Raw genomic sequence first — 23,972 nt, 5'->3', positions numbered from 1 at the left:
TAGACCTAAATTTTCCTTGTAATGGACAAGCAGGGGAAAAAAGGCATGGAAGTGGAACGACTTTTCACCACTGTATTTGCAGGAGAACTGTGTTCTGCATTCATTGGAGCAGACTGCCAAGATGCAAACAGGAATTCTGTTCTTCAGTGGGAAGTCTGTCCCTTGAAAACAGCCACATTTGTGTTGGCTTTGTTTTTGTCATATTAAATATTAGACATTAACTGAGGGTTATAGGGCGGGGGGGGGGGTTGAACAGAAGAATGTGATCAACAATCTTGATATCCTGTTTTTTAAGTTTTATTCTGAATGTCCTTATCTGGTTTAAATGGTGGAGTATGTTAAATATAAAACCTGAATGTTCTAAGCCACATGCCCATTATAGTCTTTTGCTTGTGTAGGATACTTGTAGTTGGACTGAACACATAGACTAAGTGAATTTGTTCATTCCCTCCTGTTTTGTGCAAAGCTAAAAATAACTGAAGTTTACTTAGGGAAAATAACTTCCATCAGAAAGACAAAAATTTTAAAAATCAAGACAGTAAAAATATATAAACATATATCAGCCAGATAATACTCTCCTTAATTTTAAATAACACCTGTAAAATTAAAAAAAAAAAAAAACAACTTAGGAGCTCACAGACTAATTTCTTAGCCACTTGTATACAAGTATCTTGCTTTCCAGGCTTCTGTGAGACTGATCATACGGTTATAGATGATCCATGTAAGGAGGTTACTATCCTTAGCAACTAACTGGTTACTCAGCATAATATGTCTCACATCTTCACATTTCCCAGATGTGCTAGTAACATGAATTTCTGTTTCCCTAGTTTGGTCCAAACCATTTTTACAATAGCTCTAAGGACCAGGATGATGTCTTGCATCAGCCCAGAGAGACTTGAGGTTGGGAAGATCATTTCAGTGCTATCTATGGTCCAGATATATGAAATGACATGTTTGGAGATAGTTACAAACAACCTATCACACTGATAGGGGCACTTGGTTTGCAGAATCAAAGCAGGCTAGTCTAACCACCCATCCTGGACAAATCCTGTTCTCAAGCAGCACTTGTCATATGTAACTGTCCATCATACACACACTTTCCATTCTTTTTTCTGGGATTTTGAGTCTTTCCAAAGTTTTATTCATCATTTTGAATGCATGCTTGGTGTGATGAACATTTTGGCTACCATAAGCACAAAATCATTGCACCAAAAGAAATAGGACATTTTCTCTCTCAAGATTTGAGTTAGAAATATTAATAAAACCGTGAGTCAGAATGGTAGTCTTTATGGATGACTGCTGAATACTTAAACTAATTTCAAAAAAGCCACAAAAACATTTTGAGGAATCAGCTGCAATAAACATTATACTACAGAATATTTAATTAGTTGGTCTTATTCACTACTCAGTGTGTTCTCCACTCTCTTTCCTACCATAATCAGAAATCTTTCTATCCGTTTTTACCTTTCTCCTTATCCATCTAAAAAATATGAACGGTTTAATACGTTTTTTTTTAATCCCTAAAGTTTTAAAACGATGCTGTATATTCTTCAACAGCCTTCTCCACTGAGGAATATGACAGCTGTTCAACAGCTCAGAGTACCATGCTGCATGACCTTTGAGGGGAGAAGGAGCTACACTTGAAATTACAGAGTAGATTTGTATTCAATGAACAAAGCTTTTCAAACTGGAAGCTAGCCAGGACAACAGAGCTAATCATCTACCTTTTGCAAAACATACCATGTGTCCTTTGATAACCATAAATGATTAGAAATATAATTTCACCTGTCATGCAAGAAGTATTACTCCATACTACCGGGTCAGCAGTGATACAGAGCTTAGACTGCTGCATAATGAACTGTGAACAGGCTCAGAGGTTTCCTCCTTCATCTGTGAAACCACAAAGCTAACACAGATGGGTTTTTTCTTGAGATCTTATGAAATCATAGTCCCCAAGAAGTATGGCACTGAGACATAGAAATGCTGTGAGATTAGAAGGTAAGAAGGAATACCTGTTAATCTTTTTTATGCCAGTGTTATGACTGAGGTTGATTAGAAGGTGACAGAGGCTTTAGAAATGTACATGAAAGCTAAGCCCAAACCTCCAAATTCAGAAGAATCCATATATAAATAATAGTTAAATATTGATAGTGTCTGATGCTTTACAGAAAATATTTTCTTCTTCTCTGAAGTACATAAGGTAACAAATAAATAAATTTTGAACATGATTTGATATTGCTTTCTTTGTCACTTCGCTGTGTCAAATAGCAATTTTATCACAAATCTCAAGATATCTGATGTGTTTCATAAAGCCTCCTGAGCAATTAAGTTGGAATCTTGGCTTTAAGAAGTGGTTTCTTCCCCTCTTGTCCATCTCATTCTTTTATATCTGATTTTCTAAATCTTCTCTTTATAGCATATTTTTCCAGAATATAAACTAAACTTGAGTCTTGGGAAGAATACTAGTGCTGTTTGAGTCAATTCTGTCACAAGTCTTATGCCACTCCAAAGAGAATATTTGCTGTGCTTGCACAGAACATTTACGCACTGTATGTGCAATGTGTCTGGTTTCACTGCTCATATGGCATCGAGTCTCATTTTGTTTCCACGCATGGGTAAGGTGACACCTCGAACACTGTGTTCAGTTTGGGGCCTCTCACTACAAGAAAGACGTTGAGGTGCTGGAGTGTGTCCAAAGAGGGACAAGCTGAGGGAACTGGGGTTGATTAGTCTGGAGAAAAAGAGGTTCAGGGGAGATATTATTGCTCTCTACAACTACCTGAAAGGAGGTTGTAGCACGGTGGGTGTTGGTCTCTTCTCCCTGGTAACAAGCAATAAGACAAGAGGAAATGGCCTCAAGTTGAACCAGGGGAGGTTTAGACTGGGTATGAGGAAAAATTTCTTCACTGAACGGGTTGTGAAGCATTGGAAAAGGCTGCCCAGGGATGTGGTTGAGTCACTATCCCTGGAGGTATTTAAATGACATTTAGAAGTGACATTTAGGGACGTGGTTTAGTGGTGGAGTTGTCAGTATTAGGTTAAAGTTTGGAATCAATGATCTTAATGGTCTTTTCCAACTTAAATGATTCTATGATTCTATGAAATATTGTGAAAATATCACAATATTATTAAACTTTTTTTTTTTTTTTTTTTTTTTTTTTTTTTACAAAGACCAAAGGAGCTTTTTGGGGCTACAAATTGGTTCTTTCTATTTCCAAAATGTGGCTTCCCAGCTATTCTGAAATTGCTGAGATTGGAGACTATTTTTCTACAGGTCATCATAGAATGGTTTGGGTTGGAAGGGATCTTCAAGATCATCTAGTTCCAACCCTCCTGCCATGGGCAGGGACACCTTCCACTACATCAGCCTCATCCAACCTGGCCTTGAACACTTCCAGAGATGGGGCAGCCTCAACTTGTTGGAACAACCTGTGCCAGTGCCTCACCGTTCTCAGAGTGAAGAGTTTCTTCCATAGATATGATTGAAATCTACCGTCTTTCAATTTAACACCTTTACCCCTTGTCCTATTGCTCCATGCCTTTGTAAAAAGTCCCTCTCCACCTTTCTTGTAGATCCCTTTTAGGTACTGCTATAAGATCTCCCCAGAGCCTTCTTTTCTCCAGGCTGAACAACCCTGATCCCCTCAATCTGCCTTCACGGGAGACATGCTCCAGCCCTCTAATCATCTTCATGGTGAAAGCAGTAGAAATAGCCTGTTACTTTCTTTTTTCTTGTAATCTTTTAGATATAGACCATCCTACTCCAGCTTAACTCCTTCCCTCACTCAAACCTCTCCAGAGTCCCACAGTCTCTGCCTACCTGCACCAGCGTTCACGCTTTGCTTATAGAGAGTAGGACTACCACTAAGTGAGAGGAAGAAAAAAAATATGACTTTTTTTGTTTTACACTTCTCATTGTAGGACAAGAAAAATAAGAAAGTGAGAAGCAAAAAGAAAAGCAGAGCAGGCCTAGTTTGGACCACACAAGGTGAGAGAAAACTAGGTATCAGACTCATCTCATGCATATCATGTTAAATGATAACCAATTTTAGCATCATATAACAAAAGAAAATAATTTAATTTGGTATTATATGCCTTTTGAATCGTGATACTAACATATTATCTTTATGTTATTCACCAGAAATACTACATACACAGTAAACCGGATCCTCCTTAATTGTTACATATGCACATGCAGTGTTTATGGTTGATTCAACTCCTATGATAACTTCAGGAGAAATCTTGGTTAATATTTTTATTTATAGAAGTTTTATCATTTTCCTCATTTAAGAGAAAGAAGACCAGCAACAGGAGTCATCATTCTTTAACTCTTATCTTTGGTGTCTAAATCAGAGACAATCTTCCAAAAGCAGTTGACAGATATTGCACTGAACTAAGATTCCTAAAAGACCTAAAAATAGTTCTGTGGCATATAAAATATTTAGAATGTTACCAAACCTTGCATTCTTTCCCCTGAAACGGGATAACCAGGTGGGATTATTAGGCTCCTTGAGATTAATAGCATGAAGCCAATAAAATGGGTTAGGTTTATGTTCCATCTTCATAAAGCAGATAATTTAACAGTACTTCATTCTTCTTGCAATCTTTTGCAGCTTCTCACCACGGCAACAGGATTTTGTATTTCACTGAGTCAGGATGGGTGGGATTTGCTTTCATTGCTTGATTTTAGAAGCATGAGCTTAGGCAAGATTCTGGCATTGTTTTATAATACAGGAAACAGGCTTAGAAATATCACAGAGGTTTCAACTGTTCATTAGCTCCTTATTCTCCTAATTGTGAAAAGCTCTTCTGAGTACGTCTGTACAGATAAACACAAATTTCAGACTCTCTCTTGAGGTCCAGACACTTCATATACTGATCAGTTGCTAGCAGAATTAGCAAGAAGACTTTCACCAGGTGAGCAGCGAGTCTATTTAAACTCTGACAGGATTTTACAGATATTAAGCATCCGTGTGGAATGAAACAAGTGAAAGAAAAAACTAATCTTACTGTATGAATTGATATATATGTTCCTGTTAGGAATCACAATATATGATACACACACACGCGCGCGCTCATACATACCCTGTGTCACAGCACCGTGGCCTTGGTCATTTTCTCATTGCCATCTGTTTTTGTACACCCTGCTTGCAATTCCTGTTCATTTTAACAAAACCAAGCACTCAAGCTCATCACATTTTTCTCCCAACCAGACTCTTTCCATGTCCTCTGATAATTCTTAAATCAATCTTGTTGCTCAAACTTGTAACCCAGAAAACATCTTCAACCCTTCACTCACCCAGCTCTCACATTGAGGTCCTCTTAAATGCTCTTTCCTGCCCAACAGCGTGTAGATCTAAGCCATGTACTTGGTTTTGATAACTAAAAGTTGTGTCCTCCTCTGATTGATTTCCAAAGGATTATTATGCTCCCATTTAATTTTCACTGACTTACAGGACACCCTTTTTCTTTTGATCCAAAACTCAACCACTAAAATGGCATTATTGTTCTTTTCCATTTTCCGATTCCTACACTTTTATTTTGTTATAGCTTTGTACTTTTTTCAGTCAACATTTTTGCCCTCCTTTTATCAAACAAACTCTAAGAACTGCAAGTGGATTTTTTTCTGAAGTTTCTTTTTTCTAATGATTTTTTGGCATTCAGTTTTGATAGCCTTCACATATAGCTTTTGCTTTATGTGATGTCCCAGCTACCACTGAACACCTTCAATATAAAATTCTGTGTCTTGCAGAATATAATTCATTTTTAGAGATGATTAAAAAATGGAAAAGAGTACATTAAAAAATTTCCCCTTTGTTTTTCAGTTTCAAATTTTCAGTAGTAGTTTAATCAAAAATCTGAATTGATGTATATTTCAGAGCTCACTATTTGTTTCTCACTGAAAGATTCCCAATATTTCTATGATTGCATGGGAGAATTTAACAAAATTAGTGTGATTGACCAGCCTTCGAAAGCTCAAAATCAAAATAAGTTCTTAAATGTTTGAAATCAAGAAAAGTTAGTTTACAAGGAAAATGTGCCAGAAATGTTGTGTTCATCATAGTGTTTAGAGTACCTTCATTTTTACTAGCATTTCTGGAACTATTTTGGGAGGCAGTTATTTTTAGAAGATCAGAAATCTACTTACAATTTCTACCAGTTATGCAACACATAAACACATACATAGATCAAATTGTGACAGTCTTACAAGAGATGTACCTAAAATACACTAAAACCATTATTATCTTTTTAATCAAGAGAAAGAGAGAAACTGGCATCAGAAAAAAAAAGCATTTATACACTAAAGCTGAAACTTACACATTTAAAAAAACTACCATTTTTTCCCTGATGTTAAAGCAACATCTAAGTTTATCCATTCAACCTTACAATGACCACCTCTGTTTTATTAATGTTTCCAAAGAGGTCTCTGCTAAATGCTTTCTGCTGAATGCCATGTGATTGGCAACCTGTTGGACTGTGAGCTTGTTAAAGTTCAATTGATTTTCTGAACTCAAAACATTGATGCAGGTGAGAAGTCCTCACTAATGACACAATCTTTTATTGAATCAAAAGGGAGTTATGTTTTAGGTCCTTAAGCACCTCATTTGGATTCTCATAGGCTTTAGGATGAATCAAAGCTGCAGACAAAAAGATTGCCTAAATTAGAACAGGAAACGAGGGGTTCTGCAGGGGTGCTTTGAACATTCACTTGCAAGGAAGATCTTTTAGAAGCCTTAAGCCTCCAGGGTATCTTTGCGGAGAATGACCTAGGATGGAGGCACAGATAGCATGCAAGGAAGAGGTCTCAAACTGGGGAATGTAGTGACAGCTGTTCTCTGAAGTTGTGCTGTTGTTCTTACTGTTCTTGCAGTTTTATCGTCATGATCTTTCCTTTTTTTTTTTTTTCTTTTTTTTTTTTTTCCCCAGGACAAACATCTTGCACATTTAGACACAAACATTTAGACATATCTCCTATAGTTTCAGATACCAGGTTCTCCTCGAGCAGAACTTCCACTTGACCACCTGCTACTTCTTTCTGGCATGAAGCAGGTAGGTGAGCGACTTACTTCTGAGTATTACCAAGTCGTCTTTAAGAAGTGCCCTTCACTTCAATCTTGCTGAGTTTTGGTCCCTTTAGTGATTCGATGGAAAGATTTTGTGCATTATCATCCTTTCTGCCTGATTGTTCAGTAAAAGATAAAAAAGAGAGAGAAAGAAAGTGTGAAAAACTTTTTTTTCAGTATCTTAAAATAAAACACTTATTTTGCTAACAGAAAGTAACTTTTTATAATTACTGTAAATATTTAAAAGAAAGCAATGCAAGATACATAAATAGTTTTATTTACTAATGGTAACAATAATTGATTTGTTTTTAGTTAACACATTTTTAAAGATGTTAACATCTGACACATTCAAGAATCATATGGTTCTATTTATTATAAACGGAATAGATTGCATTTTTTTCTAATTTGTGTTATTATTTCTTGTTGAGAAATTATTAATTCAGAAAAATTCTGTATATATTGTTTTGAGTAGAATGGCCCCACATTTAGAAAGGATGATTTAATTTGTAACACATGGCAGAGAGATGATTTGTGGGTCAAGCATGAGTCAATTCTGACAGCTTTATATATATATATATATATAATATGTGTTCAGTGGCAAAGATATTTTCAAACAGACGTATGGTTTTCAGTCAGACATTCTGGGACCCAGCTGACTTACATTTAAATTTAACCAGGTGAGGACAAATCAACCTAACTGGCTGCCATTTACACTATAGACATATCCTGCTGAGGGAGCCATCTTAGGCCACCTACTTAGTTAATGGAAAGAAATGGGTCATTTAGGACATTAAACATCTCACCATGTATTGACTTAGTCTTTCTGATAAAATTAGGAGCACCCTCAAAAGTATTTGTCAGGGACATTTAACAAAATGAAATCTGCCTCAAGTTTCAGTTTAAATTCTTCAGTGTTCCATGTGTCAAAGTGCTTTAGGTGTACATTAAGTCTAATGAAGGGAGAAAAATGTAGCAAAATAGTGCCCCCAAAAAACTTTATTTACAGTGAAAAGGGTGAGAAGAAAGCCATTAGATACTTGGTCTGCAGCTGGATGTATTTTTCTAGTTAGGAACAAAGGAAAGCCACATCTTGACAGACAGCAGTCCTTTAATTTCCGTTTTATTTTTCTCTCTTATTGTCCTTTCTGACTCCTTGTTGCCACAGTTCTTTGCTCTGTAGCCAGTCACAAAATGCCTGTGAGTCCTTCACCATTTCTAGTTTCTGCTTCTCTGGTGGCATCAGCATCAGTAGGTCTATGAATAATATGCACGATTAAATGTGCACAGGGCTGTGCTGAGCTGTGCTCTACTTTTCTAATAAGAAAAAATAGCACACATTCTTTAAAGAGGTAAAATATAAAAATAACACCTGATTGTTAAGCATATGAAATAACTTTTCTTTAGCCTTCAGAATCCCAATTAATTCTTTGTGATATGTATAAAGTTCATACTTGTCCTTGAGGTGATATAAAAGTAGCCTAACTCTGATATTATATACTATATAATTTGAGAAACAGAAGGTGATAATATAAAAAATAAAAAAGCTCCTAAAACCATCCTAGAGAGTGGCAATTAGGGATGTACAAGAAACTAGCATTGCCATTTTCAAACCACTAAAAGCTTCACTTTACAACTTCCATTATTATTTTTTTACATCATTTTTCTGTGGAAGTAAAAAAATATTCCCCAAAACTGTGGAGAACATTGACAACTAATTTTGCAGAACTCTATGAACCAGATTGTGTCGCTGCTTCAAGGATAAAGTCACCTTTCCTTTCTTCTCCCCAAACCTGCTCTATACTATTGGTATTTTCTTTTTCTCCCCTCTATAATAAGAAGTAGACACTGTGTGCATCCCTGTGTTAAAGTGCAGGAGAACCTTACGGGTTTATAATGTGGCTGACACTTGTAGAAGAAGAAAAGGTTTTGACCTTATCCAGCAATTCTAAATCTGGCTAATACTTACTAAGGAGTAGGACACGGACATGGCCATGGATGCACTGAAGGTGAGATTTCTCAGTGACACTTGTGTAACTCAAAGCATATTGCATTACCCCTATGTTCTCTGCACAGAACTATGTGTTAGCATCAGAAAATAAACTGTACTCAAAGTAACCATGGCAACGCTAACATAGATGCACTAAGGATAGTACATGTTACAACATGTAAATCTGAAAGGAAAGAGACAGTGCTCTAAATATCCTGTTGTCAAGAGCAGCTTCAAGCAAGGACACTCAAACCCAAACCCATATTCTGAGAGATCTGACCTCATCCTCCTGAAGACTGTTAGAAGAACCATCCTTCTTCTCCCTTTCAATTTTGCTTGAGGACATTGGTTAAATTTGATGCAAGCAGCTGTAATTCTGTGACAGTCATGAGTTTTAATCATCATCCATGGGCATCAACGCAGTCTTTGCTTTAAGTAAAGCTCAATATTTAAGTTTCCCTGTTTGCTGAGCCAGGTTGCTTGTTTTAGAATAGAATATGAGCAAAAGTAAGGGCAATGTGAACAGTCAGGGAGTCTGAGATCAAGAAATCCAGTAGCAAATCACAACATAGCTCAGTAGAAGCACAAGGTTAAATGTGTAATGATTACAATGTGAAAGACATAAGAAATTCATCACATTCCTGCAACACATAATCTCTTAAAAGAACAGAGAGTGAGTTTAGGAACCTGTTCTGGCTGTATGTGTTTTAGTTGACCAGGCCTTACGAGATCAGTCTTGTTAGTAATGCCTTATTATCAGCAAACTTCTCTATCCAACCCCATGCAGGGCTACCATATGTCCAGTAAGATCTGTACATGCCATCTTTTTCTCTCTAGAAATGTAAATATTTTGGCTAGTTTTCTGGGATTTCCAGGCATCTGGCAGCTCGTATGGGCAAACAGGCCCAGCTGAGCAGCAGATAACAGAGACTCTGACGTGCATACATCAGTTGTACAGCACATGCCTAGTAAAACCCTGATGGAAATATGAGAACTCTAATCTATGTGGATTTGTTATTCTGTGAACAGTCTAAGTTAAGAAAATGTATGGTTACTGAAATAAAAGCAAAGTACGACCTTCATGAAAGATAATTAAGAAATATGCCACTGATGGCCTTTACAAGTATAAATATTGCAGAGAACAAGGCTAGGTAGAAAGAGTTAATGCACCTGAGCTGTGCAAGAGCTGAGACAGCCTCGGTAGCTGCCATAAGTTGAAGAATCAAAGACATTGAGTGCATTCAGTCAGATAAATCGGAGGCCAACTGATGAAAAGATAACTGGTATTGCACAGCCCTGTGCTCTCATGGGTAAGATAACATGCTAAAGGAAAGATGGGCAACTCGCTGCCTTTGAACCATGTGCAGCTTGAGGGCAGTTCAAGTACCTCTTCCATGTTCCAGCTCTGTAATGATGTCTGCAGGACACGGATGGTATGAGGGGAGACACCACCTAATGATGCAGATACCCAGATGAAGTAAAACCGCAGGACCAATTATAGAGCAGAATCACCCTTAGATTTAGCAGCATAGGACCAATTATAGAGCAGAATCACCCTTAGATTTAGCAGCATATTCAGATCAGCCTGGTGGGAGTCCTGGAAAGGTTTTGTTGCCTCCCACCTCTGAACTGGTTTGTGTGATGCCTTTCCCTTTAGCTCTCCAAGAGATACGTTCTATGCCTGGAGGTAAGATTTCAGGTTGCAGCTCATAAAGCCGGGAAGGCTGGTCAATGCAATGGCAGAAGACACACTGAACTCAAAAGCAAATCAAACATGACACAAGTAGCAGAGAAACGCTGTGAGTAGCTCATGAATGCCTGTACGGCTAGGAGTTTAGCAGGAAAAATGCCACCTCCTTTTCAGGCAGTAATGTGGAATAATAAAAACAGTTGTGTTTAAGGCTGTGTAACAATCTGTATGCAGGAGAATTACCTAGATAATTCAAAATTGATACTGAGGCATAAGCAGACAACAGTCCAAAGAGAGAATATGGGAAAATATTTGCTTACAGCACAATACGATCATTGGCAGCATCAATAAAGTGAAAGTTACGTGGCTACTGCTTTAGAAAAAAAGAAGGCATTAAGCTGCACTCTGTAAAGTGGAAACAATAAAGCTGTTAAAAGCACTGGTCTCCCAAACAAGTAAATAGTTTCAAGAAGGCAGCAGAAACTTATCATAATAAAAACGCTAAAATAATGAAACCTTTCACGCATTACTCCATTACAATAGTGTGTCAAGCAGTCCATGGTACCCTGAAATTGTAAGTAAAAAGGAAGAATAACACGGGTCTGATGCAATAAAGGGAGAGAGGAGACAGGGATTTAAGTGAATGGGAGGCAACTGAGGACTGACCCGATAAACAGTATAAAACCTGATTATGAAAATACGTGTTGGATGCTGAAACCACAGATGAGGAATATTGTAGCTGGGATCCCAAAAGGCTTTCTGTAGCACCCACTGAGGAGAGAGACAAAAGACAGTTGAATTGTGAAAAAGCAGCTGCAATCACTAGCAGACATTATCACTTCACCTTCAGGAACACATTATTCCACATGTGCTTAAAGATGTAAATTCCTAATAGGATGGCTATGATGTCCTTATGCTGTTACTAAGTGGAAAATATTAATAAAAGTATGTCCAGCCTCCTTTGATTTACTGCAGTATTTTAGAAAGGCACTATTCTGTTGGGAGATGTCTAGGGAGAGATGGTCAAACATGTCCTACAAGGGGTGAGACATATTACTATGGTCATTTGTGCTAATACTGTGGGAAAAACCTGGAGGGAATCACCACCTGCTCAGCTCTGCTAACTTCTTAATTTGAAGTTTATGTTACAGAGATGTGTAGGCATGAGGAAGTTGGGGAAGGGGAGGAGGAATTGTCTCTGCTTCAGGGTAAGGGTCAAATCAACAACATTATGTGATGGTGTGAGGAAATGAGAAGTGTAAGCAAAGATGGAAAACCATTTCAGTACTGCTTCTGGGCTTTACCCTATATGTTTACTGCATTAGCTACTGTGAAAAGAGCATGCAAGTTTAAGAAGCCACCAAAGCAGTAATAGTAATAGTAATAGTAATAGTAATAGTAATAGTAATAGTAATAGTAATAGTAATAGTAATGATGATAATAATAATAATAGCCTGCTTTATTTACTCTATGTGTGCAGACCTTCACTCCTGACAAACCAAGGCAACACAGGAATGAGATTTTAAAATATACTTCCAAGGCTACAGAGCAAGAACAAGTTGAAGATACTAACACAGTAAATGTGGAAATAGTTTTAGAACCTTAGGGGAATCAAAGTAATAGAAAAAATAATATTACAGGAGTTGCACATTGTTTACGAGGGCGGGGGGAAGGAAACCAATCACAACGATTTGAAAACACTATTACAGTTGAGACTGCAGGAAAACTAAGGCTGATATAGCATTTCCTTATAAAACATGATTTTAGTATTAAATATCCCATCTAGTTGTAAGATAGTTGTCAGCCCAGAGCAGTTTATTGGAAAAAATAAAGCAACTCACAGTTATTCTTGTTTGTGAGGAATATGCCAATTTGAGTTCCAGCAAGGCTAAAAGCAAAAGGGAGTAAGTCACACAGTGCTGGGCTGTGCATTGCAGCTGTGAGGGATGGACTGGGTTGGATGGAAGATGAGCTGTAAGGATGCTGTGATTCAGAAATACCCACTTAATCACTATTCTTTAGTTTAACTCACCCTGCATTGGCTACAATTTTCCAGCTTGCGGGCAAGGCAGGAAACACACAATCTGTTTCATGGGCTCATTTCTCTTTCATAAAGTAAGGACAAGCCTCTACCTCTCTCCCTCTTTTGCCTTCCCTCTCTTTCTCACAAAGTACTATTTTTAATAGCTTTCTTTGGTTAGGAATTTTCTTTTTCATGCAATGCTTTGATGAATATGAACTATTTTGGAGGGAGTTAAATAACTACACATCATTGCAGATCAGTGCTTGCATTCATATGATGCTCCGTATCTCAAACTTCAGTTACTTATGTCATAGTTTTATTTTTTTCCAAACTTTATTTAATTTCTTCCAATGGCTATATTTCAGATAAGAACAGAGAATATTTTTCTAGCTTTCTTGTCACTCAAAACCAACCTAACCAACCTGGTCTTCCAGGAACTGTGACTAGACATACAGCTATCAGTATTAAAAGTACTAGCTGCTTATTTGAACCAATGGATCAGTACCTTTAGCCATCCTTACTCCTTGAGTGATATGTCCTTAACATCTGTGACCAAGCCATGAGGTAATTGAAGTTGCATAGCCTTCATGTAAAAGGTCTTATTTACAGAAAAATCATATCTTAGTCTTCATTGCTACCATTAGGCTCTAAATATTACAGTATAGTCATAATATAATGATGAACTAAATGTTATTGTTAATACAAATATGAGCACTCTCCGGGATTACAGCTTTGAGAAGAGTGGAGATACAAAAGCGTGGCTGATTGAGATTCTGAGTGGATGGCATCATACAGAAAACACTGATTGAAACATATTAGGAAAGTAAGATTGTTACCACATTTTCCATATCCAAGTATTTTATGTACTATTTTATGAAAAATCTATGTTTTATTTGTCTGTTCACTTCTCTATGGCTCCACCACTCATAACTGATTGCATTTCAGATTTTGCTTATAATACTTTTAAAAATCAGGCTGTAAATCAGAAAATGGATACAACTTTCAGTGGAAATTTCAAAACTAAGTATAACTCCTCTTGTACAGGACCTGACAAAAACATGTAAATGGGTTTTGTTAATAACACCAGTCAGTCAGAAGGAACACACTTTAGAAGCTCCATTGACTTCTGTAACAGCGTTCTGGGTTTATGTGGTGGGGTTGGCAGCAGGGAAGGGGCTGAAGAAATGGCCTCTGTAAGAAGATGCGAGAAGCTTCCGCAGCTCCAAAATTGGTCCGATAGCTCTCCAGCCAGGGCTGAGCGAATGCACTATTTAAGAAGGGGACAAAGAAATTCAAGCCATGTAGGACCTGCAGTGAAGAGGGGGGGAGGTGAGGGGCTGGCATCCCCATCTTCCCAGGCAGGTGCTGCCCGCACTGGAGCCACCACCATTCGACTGGATATGGCCACAGTGGCGCAGCTTGGAGAGCTACGAAGTGCCACTGGGCAGAGTTCACCCTGCCGGGACTGCCGAGGTTCATCCGGACAGTTGGGCCTGGCACGGCTGCAGGAGAAAGAGGACTGAGAGCCGAGATACACAGCCACACAGACACCAAGGACAGTGAAGATGGAGCAGGAGGAGGTGTGCTGGAGCTGAGATTCCACTGCAGCCCATGGTGAGATGGCAGCAGCCCCCTGCAGCCTGTGAGAGGAATGTTGGAGCAGAGATCCACTTGCAGCCCATGGAATACCCCATGCTGGAGCAGAGATGCCTGCATCTAAAGGAGTCCATGGAGAACTGTCTCCATGGGAAAGACCCCCCATGCTGCTGGAGACTGACAACAAAGCATAGATGCATCTGAAGTCTGTGGAGGACCCCACGCTGGAGCAATCTGATAGGTAAGGATTGCATCCTGTGGGAAGGACTCATGTTGGAGAAGTTCGTGGAGGACTATCTCCTGTGGATAGGGACAGGGGAAGAGTGTAAGGAGTCCTCCCCCTTAAGGAAGGAGCAGCAGAAACAGTGTGTGACAAACTGACCTGCAACTCTCCCCCATTCCCTACCCCCCTGGGCCGCTGAGGGAGGAGGTAGAGCTGGGAAGAAGGGAGGGATGGGAAGAAGATGTTTCTAAGATCTGACTTTGTTTCTTGTTATCCTCTCTGAATGAACTGTTAACAAATGAAACTGATTTCTCCCTAAGCTGAGTCTATTTTTCCTGGGGCCATGGTTGGTGGGTGATCCCTCCCTGTTCTTATCTTGACCCTCAGGCCTACTACGTTTTTCTCCTCTCCAACCCACTGAGGGAGAGGAGCGAGCAAGCAGCTGAACAGTAGTTTAGCTGCCAGCTGAGGTAAACCACAACAAACAGCTACAAAAAAAGTCATTAAACCAGCTGAAATTTAGTTAGGAAATAGAAGAACTTTAGATAATTCAGTGTGTTTATAATCATGAGTCCCTGTCATTGTATGTGCACACATACACGTGTACAGAGAAAAGTGTTTTAATTATTTAATCAAGAACACAGTTTCCAGCCTAACCAAACATTTCCGTGGCTGCAAGCACGCAGGACTGACCTGCTGAAGGAAGGCTGGATTTGAGCAGGCAGCACATTCATACTACTAAACAAACTACGCGCTGCTGATATTCTTTCTCTTCATGGCATACAAAACTTTCAGACACTTTTCTTCTTTGATCTCTTGTCCCATTCCAACAGATGTTTTTATTTGATTGTATCATTATTTTTTGCTTTCTTCATTTTCTTAATTTGCTTTTTTCCCCCGTATGTTTACAGATCCCCGTTCACTCCTCTTTCTTTCTTTCTTTTTTTTGGACTTATTTTTATTTTATGCAAAGTACACTATGAGCAGCCGTTTTGCCTGGAGACTTCATAGTGAAACTGCACAAACTAGGAGTGAAAATATAGCAAAAACAATTTGATAAAAATAGTGATGTATAAATACCTTTCTTGACACACATTCTCAGCTTACCTTCACTGAATCAAAGGCTGTATTCAGACTGCTCCCAGGGGAAGCTCTCCATATCTTGTTTTTCTAGGTTTCCTTACTTAGCCCCATCAGTATATTTTAACAACGCTCTAGAATGAAGAAATAGAGAAAAACTCTCTCAGAATACCTTAACAGATGTACATTGGCTTACTTTCATCCAAACAATGTTACTATAGTAATTTTTCATCAAATTTACATCCATTTACATTCTTCTGAACAAGATAGGGTTTTTTAAATCTGGTTTTAAATGAGAGATATAATTATGGACTGTACCATTTTCCTGGAATCTTCTTAGACCCATTGCTGCACTTGTAGGATAACAGTACTGAAAGGTTTCAGCTTCCTGGTGTGGAAAAACTTGTATCTGCTGTTAGAACCAGTGAAATCCTCTTGGCACTGCTGCTGGGGCCATGCGCCTAAGCTTTGTGTGGAGCCTGTGTTCTCGGGGAAAAAAATAGTCCGCAGTTTGCATAAGGAGGACATACAAAAGTCTGCAGGCTTTGACATGAGATGTGTAGTCTCAGTACTCTGCATGGCTAGTATAGTTTGGCTAGCATTGCAGCCAAGTTTCTGGTCCCAGCTAATGTGGAAGAGTTCTAGTACCGTAACTCGGACCTATGTTGCTTGAAAGGAGTGTCATCTCCTGATCCCTTCCAACCTCCACCTGGGCAGATCCCCAAATACTGAGACTCTGTTAAGAAGAGATAGCTTTGCTAATTAGGGAACCCTATCTAAGGGGTTTGCCATGCTCCAAATCCTCCATGGACTTCATCTCACCGTAGGCAGGTAGCCAGTTTTATTTAATAGACCAATTATCTGATGCTCTTTTCTATATTTATTGAATCGAGATAAAGACCAATGCACAGTAGACAACTTAGATCTCAAGTATCTGATTCAACCTCTAGCAGCATCTCTCCCTCTCTTCACTGATGAGAGAAGAAGGACAAGGGGCAAATACTCTTGGTTTAAGTACCTCAGTTTAGGTGCAATGAATCTGGGTCTTGCTGTTTCCATTGTTTGTTTTCACCATGGAGTTTCCCAGTGTTCTCTTCAATCTCAACATTCAGCTTTTCATGCCTTTTGAGCATATCAAAATAAACCCACAAAACTTTAAATTATCTGGGCATCATGAGTAATTTGTTTAGTAACTGAAACTAAAGGAGATGTTCGGAACAGAAATTTAATTTAATACAGCTTCATTTTGCATAGCGTTTTCCAAGAGGCACTTAAAATTTAAGAAAATCTGGACTAGAATGGAATCAACAGACATTTAAAGCTGCTTGAATGATGTACAGTACAGTAACTGCTTTTGAAGTTTTAGATAAAAACAGGAGTTATACGAGTGATTTGCAGCAAACAATTTTATTTGATGAATTTTGCTGTCTTACCCGTTGGTGCTCTGTGAATATTTATTCATTATGTAAAATTATTCACAAATGGCTTTAGTGAATAATTCTTGGTTTGCAGATGCTTTGCAAATAGTTCATAGCAGATATTTGTCATTTTCCTCTTTTTTGATGAGGTTTGTAAGCATGGAGCATTGTTTCTGTTCCTTTGCTGTTTGATTTATATAGCAAACCAACACAGCAGGAATTGCATATTTTCCATGATGCTATCTGAAATCCACTTTAGCAAATTTAGTGAATATTGAAGCTTGAAGGTATTGTAGGGTAGAATTCTCATCGGTAATAACTGAGCTTATAGAACTCTGCAGGAAAAAAACACGCAGGATAACATGCTCCGATGGACTCTGGGTCCAGGGTGAGTGGTTGACTCTAGAGGTACCTTCTAACCGAAATTGTTTTATGATTCTAATAATGAATGTTTTGAAACCAAAATGAGTCCATTTATTTGCCCCCATCCTTCCTGAGTGAAATGAAAGATGGGTTCATCTCTGCACCTGCAGACATCAAAAAATTAGGTATTATGTCTAAACTCATCACGGTGCCCTCTACAATAAATACAGTTATTTCTTTCTTGCAGCTCTTTCAGTCCTTCATGTGAAAATGTGGTGAATTTACACTTTTTGAGTACCTGTGATATTGCACTGACTGACAAGGGAACCCATCTCTTAGCTGCCTTTTAGATGTGTAAAGTTAGACATGATTTCCGTACAAAGTTCAAAGGTTCAATAATACAGAAAAGGGTCATAACAGCATGTGGGGACATTAAGATAACTTTGAAAACAATCTTCACAGTAATGGGAAAAAGTTTAATTCCATAAAATGGTAGGCACTCGAGAACTAAGAAAATCATGGCTGTGATAACTGGAAACTCAGCATTTGAAAGCAACAGAAAAAGAAATATCTGTTTGTATTACCAGACCAGATGGCTAGTAGCTACTAAAGTGATATAGACGAGGAAATACAAGGGGTACAGAAGATGAAATAATTTCACTAGAGAAAAAGAATCAATGTGAAGCTACGAAGAGCCAGTGCACTGCACAGAGTTAAAGTTACATTTACCGAAGAAAGATCAGACTGGAAAAGGAAAAGAAACTAGGATAATCAGGAAGATGCAGAATTTACTTCCAAAGGTTGTTACAAGACCTAGTTTGTTTAGTTTAATCAAAAAGAAGGTAAGAAATGAGAAAACTGATCTCTGTACATGCATGGAGAGGGGCAATAAAACAGAGTGTGAAAACTGCTTAAATGAAAGGACAATGTTGGAAGATGGATTAGTGGCTAGTAAATGGAATGGGTATTCCGCATATGAATATTAGAGGAATGGAGGCTGGAAACTAGAAATATTTTCTAAGAAGTGGAGGAAGGGATTTGAATTCAGAACTGTAGGAGTTAAAAACCTGAGTAGCTTGATGAAATGGATTATATGACTTGATGGTATAACAATTTCCTTCCAGTCTTGTGTCTCCCTCATATTTTTTAAATTATAATTTTTTTATTATTTTAAGGAACAATCTGAGAGTAAAAAAAATAAGATGCCAGCTCTCAGTTTTCTCTGGAAGCCATGTTGGAATTGAGGACTGCAAATTGAGCAGTAATTATTCACTCATGAAAGTGTGTTCTACTTCAACATTCTCTTGTGCTTCACTAAATCTTTTTCTCACAAACATTTACCAGAATGTTTCACCCACGGAACAGCTGCTCAATTTCCAGAGGAAAAATGCAGCCAAGGAATTCTGAAAGAAAAGTTTCCTTTTTGCAAATACTGTGTGTATGTTCAAGAATCACCAACACTCAGGGGAATACCAGCTTTCTGTAGCAGGGAAAGGGACATGGTCCCATTTAATATCTCCAAGGGTCATTTAAAACACTCCAGACATGTGAGGTCTATGTCTAGTAAACAAAATAACTTTTCAACTGTTACATTTTATGGAAAGGTAGCTCATTCAGACAAAAATGCTTATCCTTGTATAGTCCTTCCTTAACTGTAAACAGTTGTTTACAGTTTAATTTCACCATCTCCAATCAAAAAGTATTGCATCTATTTTGCTGTTCCTGACTCCTGCAATTTTAAAGGAGGATAACTCAGGCATCATATGTACCTTTTTTTTCCATGAATGTGAATGTCTTAGATCACTTAAAGTCCATTAGCACCATTGTCTTACATTGCAGAAATGTGGCAGGGAAGGATAATCATATGTCACCACTGCTGTAATGTATGGAGTTACCTTGATTGTAAGCAGGGCCAGGCTGCTCAATGGTTAAAATAGTTAATGGCTTGTTGAGGTTCACATGCCTTTGCAAAGGGTTTGAAATTGCCTGAACTATGTGCTGTGTACAGCTTGGAGCGCAGGCTTTGCTAGACTCCCTTTCACTTGGTGTGGATGGGTGAAGGAGATGCTTTCCTCCCATCACACCTATCACTGAGTGAAGCAGGACTCTGTTCTCTGGGGATATACAATCATAGAATGGTTTGGGTTGGAAGGGACCTCAAAGATCATCTAGTTCCAACCCCCCTGCCGTGGGCAGGCACACCCTCCACTACACCAGGTTGTTCAAAGCCTCATCCAACCTGTCCTTGAACACTTCCAGGGATGGGGCATCCACAACTTCTCTAGGCAACCTGTTCCAGTGCCTCACCACCCTTAGGGTGAAGAATTTCTTCCTTATATCTAATCTAAATCTCCCCTCTTTCAGTTTAAATCCATTGTCTGTTGTCCTATCACTACATGCCCTTGTGAAAAGTCCCTCTCCATCTTTCTTGGAGGTTAGGTAGGTAACCATCAGGTAACCTGGGCTATCACCCTGGTTTTATTTCAGCCACCTTTCCTATTCCCTATTCCTTTCTCCGTAAGATGAAGAAGCCAGAGGTTTTGACCAGATTTCAGTACTCACTTCTTCCTTTCCCAGGATCCTTGTCTCTTCGCAGTGATGATGCAGGATAACTTACTCTAACAACTGGTTTACCACTAGTGTCCCCCTGCAACTCCTCAAGGAAGGCTACTGTTTTCTCCCATTCTTAGACCATTGGCTAGGAAAAAAGTCACAGCACTGTGGCACTGACAGTCAGGGGACAAGGCTCCAGAAACACCAAATTATGTTCCAGTGTGGATATTAATCATATAGACTAATGGTTCTGCATATACCTAGCCAAAGAGAGAATGAAAGAGGGTGAATTGTATCTCAGAGCCACAATGGCTTCATGGGTTACTTTTAAGGATATTCCTGAGCCATTTATATGTTTTCCCTGTTCTGCTTAGATCACAATCTTGTTGCAAAAGGAAGACCTTTGGGGCATAACAAAAATAAACTGGTAAGCACGGTGATAAAGAACTGAGTGACAAGTAAGTAAACACTCCTCTCAACTTCGCTCTACTGTCAGAGCAATTTCTCATGATCTTTCTGTCCACAAGCTTCATTCAAATCTTTCCAGCAGCCATCCAGCCACTTAATGCAGGTCATCAAGCTGCACTGCACTTGGACACAATCTGTGTTACTAATAATCTAAAGTGACAAGAGAGAATAAGAGCTTTTTTTAAAAAAAAACTTATTAGCTGAATTTAATAAATTGAATGGCAGACTTTTTACTGCCTAAGGAAGGTCCAAACTTTATTTACATTTCGTTGGCTTTAAGTAGAAACTTTAATTAGAACTCAGAGATGTCATACGCTGTTTAGTTGATGTGGGTTGGTATTATTTTATTTATTTATTTAAAAAATTCATCCCCTCAGCAGCTATCAGTTATTAAGTATTTTCAGTTGAGTGATGTTTTTTGCTCAGATGATATACAGAGGAGAAGATTTTTGAGCATATAGGCAAAATAATTTATAATCTTTCTCTTTTTGTAACTAATGTAATAGTATGTAACAATGATGCTGTAGTTCTGCAGATCAGCTTTCTGCTACATGAAACCGAAACTGTGACCAAAAAAGTGTAGTCCTCTTTATTTCACCACAGAATAAAAGCTCAGCTGTTTCCTCAAAATGCAGGATTTCTTTTGACTTTGTCCGTGGTGACTTTATACTCTCCACAGGGGATATGACTCTAACACTGCCTCTCTATATGCATAGCTGAGCTAGTCCATAACTGTAGATCTGCAAAACAGTGAAGCAATTGTGTAGACTTTTCACGTCTTGTCGAATATGGTGTCTTGTGAGCAAAAGAGTGAGCAGGCACTCAAAAAAAAAAATTGAGTTCTATCATGTGAAATATTTAAAGATATCAGCATAAAATCTTTTGATGACCCTTTTCACCTGATCTTAATTTCCTGTCTAAATTCTTTGCTTTGACATTTTTATTTCCCTTTCTCTCTGTAGGAAATTTTCACTTTTGTCTTTCACCAGCAGTAACCTAAAGACCATGAAGCCATTTTAATCAGTTAGACAAACTTCCTAATGTACTCCTAACAAGGATACACAAATATAACTGTAGTACTGATCAAGTAGACATATACAAAGCAAGTAAATCTTCATTATAAACTCAATTACGAACTTGTTCTTTGCAAGCCCTGACATATTAATTGATTCATATTTAATTTAAGAAATGAAAATATATTCTCATTTCTGTATGTCAAAGAAGGAGAAGCTGTCCTCATCTCTGAATACACAAGGAATGATGTGAACAACCTAGTAATTTCATAACCCAGCTGTTCTGTAAGCAAAATCTTCCTGCCAATTTGGGATCCTGCCCTGCGTTTTTGATCTGCTGTGTTGACTTGCTTACCTTACAAAAATATCACAGATAAGGTTCATAGGCAATGTGAGGGTTTAAAAGGGAAAGCTAAAGTGAGATTTATAGATAAGCTGCTCAACTGAGTCACCAGAATGCAAATAAATGTTCACTGACTATTACACAGGTTTCATGAAACAAGAACATTTTGTAATCTCTCCATTCATCTTTTCTGCAAAATTATTAAAAAATATTGCTACATTGAGGTGCCAGCCATACCCTGATGCTTTTAGCAAGGAAATCCTTTCAAGCTTTAGTTGAAGTACTTTGTCTTTCCTGCTTTCAGGAGGACTGAAAGTTACTCTATGATAGCAGGGGCTTACAGTGGCAATTGCTTCTGCGGAGTCTTTGACCAGCCTAGATTTATTTTATCTTCCAGACTAACAATATTATATATATATATGTATCTATAGCATACATAAGATTTTAATACACCAATATTTAACTGGTGTGTTCCTCGTTTAATTTGCATTTTCATACCAGTAGTGAATTTCCAGCTGTTTGAAGTAGATCCCTAACATCGTTTGTGTCACCATCCTGGAAAGGAGCTGAAAAAAACTGTACTGAGATTTCTCCTGTTGTCTGTGAGCGGATGTGGTAGGAGGCTGGCTCCTGTTTCCCTTGCATTAAAGACTTCTAAAAGAGGTCAGTGCAAAGACTCACATCCAAACATCTTTGAAAACCTGTTTTGAAAGTAGGCTCACTTGTTTCTTTTAGAGAAGGCTGAAGTAGGAGGGGAAATCCCAGATTAAAAGCCTGTGGATACCTGGCAAGTTTTGCCATGGATGGGACTGTGGTAGATTCAGCCTCTTGCAAGTTTTACAGATATCCCTTTGAAATCTATGTGATCATAAAAGTAGTGTCTGTTGAAAATGCCAAAAAAAAAAAAAAAAAGAAAACAAGCCTTCAAAAGAGAGCAAACCAGTGCATGTTCCCTCTATTCAAACTGGAATCCTTCGGACAGGTTTGTCCGCAGAGGTTTTTTCATAGCTGTGTGCATGAGTCATCTACCATCAGACCATTGCAGAAGGGAATGAAGTTAGCATTTATAGTGTAGGAGAAGAAAATGTCTCTGAAATCAGCCTTTCAAAATAGAGAATTGGAAAGCAGGATAGGTTCAGTGTTAGCCGATACATTGAAGGAATGACTCCCTACATAAGGGAATGAATAAAAGAGGGGAGAAAAAAATGGGTAAAAGAATTTGAGAGTACAGCTACATGAGTACAGAGCTTCAGGTTAGAAGGACATTTCACAGAACTTTAATGTTTAGGATGGTTAAGGCAGTGAACACCTGGAGCTTAAGTTAGGTCCTAAAGATAGGTGATATGAATATCCCCAGCTGGAAACAAATTATTTGTCTTTCCATGCCAATAGTGAAGAGCTGTACGCTCTTCATATATGTATTTATAAACGATAGCTATTTGTAGAGTGTAAACAACAAACCATCTTAACTCTGGAGCTTCCCGAGAACAGATCTGCTACACACACATATGTCACTTTATACCACGTGCTCATTAAATGGCTGGCTGGCCAGTTTCTGATACTAATTGAGTAAATAGCCAGTACTGTATCCCTGTAGCTTGGCCACTTCTTCAGGCAGCTGTCCCAGTTTCCTTGGGTTGCTACATTTCTTTCAACCCATGTCATGACTATTCCAGAAAAAAAAAAAATAAAAAAAAAAAATACAAGGAATCATTCCCAGTACCTGATCCTAATGCAACTGTAGACTTCCAACATCCTTGAGAGCGTATAGCTACTGTGGGAATTCCTAGTAGTTAAAAAAGGGAGGGAAGAATATATATTACATTGTACTTTGTTCTTTGAGGGGCAAACCTGAGTGGCAACCTACTGCGGTTGGTCCCATCTAACATCTATGAAACTGGTAGAAATGGTCAAGTAATCAGCAAAGTAATGTTCAATTTGTAAAGCAATTCATTAAATAACAGCTAATACTTGACCAGAACATTGAATCTGTATCTGTCTCTAACAAAGTATGCATTTTTCCATTAGAAATTATGACAGAGCTTTGGGTACATGGTTTCATACTTACCTTGGGTGCCATTTATTGTACATAAAGAATTTTTTTTGTTTATGATGGCTCTTTAGCTAATGTAAGCATACTGAAAAAAGAAA

The sequence above is a fragment of the Tauraco erythrolophus genome, chromosome 5 (genome assembly GCF_009769465.1).
Source record: "Tauraco erythrolophus isolate bTauEry1 chromosome 5, bTauEry1.pri, whole genome shotgun sequence".
Lineage (NCBI taxonomy): Eukaryota > Metazoa > Chordata > Aves > Musophagiformes > Musophagidae > Tauraco > Tauraco erythrolophus.
The sequence above is the reverse complement of the archived record's forward strand: the minus strand, read 5'-3'. Positions refer to the sequence as shown.